Genomic DNA, 1440 nt, shown 5'->3' with positions numbered 1-1440 from the left:
GTCTCCTCGTCTTCCTGCAGCCCCCTCCCCCGGCGAGTCTAGTTTAAAGCTCGCCGTACGAGATCAGCCAACCTGGAAGAGAAGATACGCTTGCCATTAGGGGAGAGATGAAGCCCATCCCGCCCCAGCAATCCCCCCTCCCGAAAGCATGGGTCGTTGTCAAAGAACCCAAGGCCTGCCCGGCGGCACCAGCTGCGTAAGCGATGGTTGACCTCACCAATGCAGGCCCCATGCCTCTGTCCCCGCCCCCTCACCGGAAGAAGAGAGGAAAAAAAATTACCTTGTATGTGATGATGCCCCCCAATCCGCACCCCTAGATCTGCCCAGACACAGAGCTAGGTACCCATGCCCGTACATATGCAAAGATATTTTGTCGCCTACTGCTTTCCCTCTTGGATCATAGTGTTCTGCCCTGGCAGTCAGAAATGAGTCCTCAGTACAACTCCCCCCTAGAAGAGAGGATTATGTGCTGCAGGTAAGTAGTCAAGACACCACCTTGGCCACACCAATAGGTTGATTCTACTTGTTAACACCTCAGAAGCTTGCAGGACACAGGGAACCGCACCAAGCCAGGCAAGAGGGGTAATGGGCTGGTGGAAGCCTTAGCAGGGAACTCTAGTCTCCAGCCAAGCAAAGGGTGCTAAGGCACCCCCCCGGGCTAATGCTGTTCCCCTATGCTGGGTCCCACAGAGGGAGAGCCCCTCACCCCTGGGACTTGTAAATTAATAATATCACAACCAATAGTTATAAACAAACAAAAAAATATTCAGAGCTATCAATAGCTATGAATAAATATTTTTTGCAAGTGACTATGGATAGCTGTAGATATATGGGTATCTGTGCATAGCTGTAGCTCTATAGCGCGGTACTTGTACCAAGAGCCGGTCCTGCAGCCGCGGTGCTTCTGGAGACGTCACTGCATGACATCATCTATTTTCCGTCCCCCGCAAGGCGCTCCCGCCTGCCCGCGCCCGCCACCTTCCCCGCGCTCCGAGCGACTCCATCCTCCCCCCTTTCCTCGCTCCCCAGCCGCCGCTGGCGACGCCCAGCTCTTCGCACACGCCCAGCACCGGCCCAACCCCTCTGACTTACCGAAGGTTTGTCCCGTCCCGAGGAGCAATATGTGCAACCGCATATGCAAATCAAACAGCAACTGGCCAATCCTGTGTTGGCCTATACCTTAGGTCCCGCCTCTAACCTCGCCATTGGCCCCCCTTGTGGCCAATCAGCGCCTGGAAACCACCTCCATCGACTGTCCCGGGCTCGCTTAGTCTTTCGCGTCGTGACTACGTCACCTTCCCCGCGCCGCAGTGCGAGTGGCCGGCGGTTGTGTGGAGGCCACGCCTTCCCCCCCTCGCGCCCGCTCGCTGCGGGCCAATGGGGCGCTTTGTTTGGGGTTCCGCGGAGGGGGCGTGTCGGCGCGCGCTCAGCTGGTCTCGC

At 57.3% G+C, this 1440-nt stretch overlaps 1 long non-coding RNA gene across 1 annotated transcript; it reads right to left on the bottom strand.

Moving 5' to 3' along the window:
• Positions 1 to 14: 14 nt before the first annotated feature.
• LOC112550242 lies at positions 15 to 1012 on the bottom strand. The gene is made up of 3 exons (XR_003093965.1): positions 876 to 1012; positions 281 to 449; positions 15 to 72 (listed from the first exon to the last, which is right to left on the bottom strand). It is a non-coding gene; the product is annotated as an uncharacterized LOC112550242 (long non-coding RNA).
• Positions 1013 to 1440: the final 428 nt, after the last annotated feature.

The sequence above is a fragment of the Alligator sinensis genome, unplaced genomic scaffold (assembly GCF_000455745.1).
Source record: "Alligator sinensis unplaced genomic scaffold, ASM45574v1 scaffold404_1, whole genome shotgun sequence".
NCBI classification, from domain to species: domain Eukaryota; kingdom Metazoa; phylum Chordata; order Crocodylia; family Alligatoridae; genus Alligator; species Alligator sinensis.
Note: the sequence above shows the minus strand (reverse complement) of the source record. Positions and strands in the feature narration are given on the sequence as shown.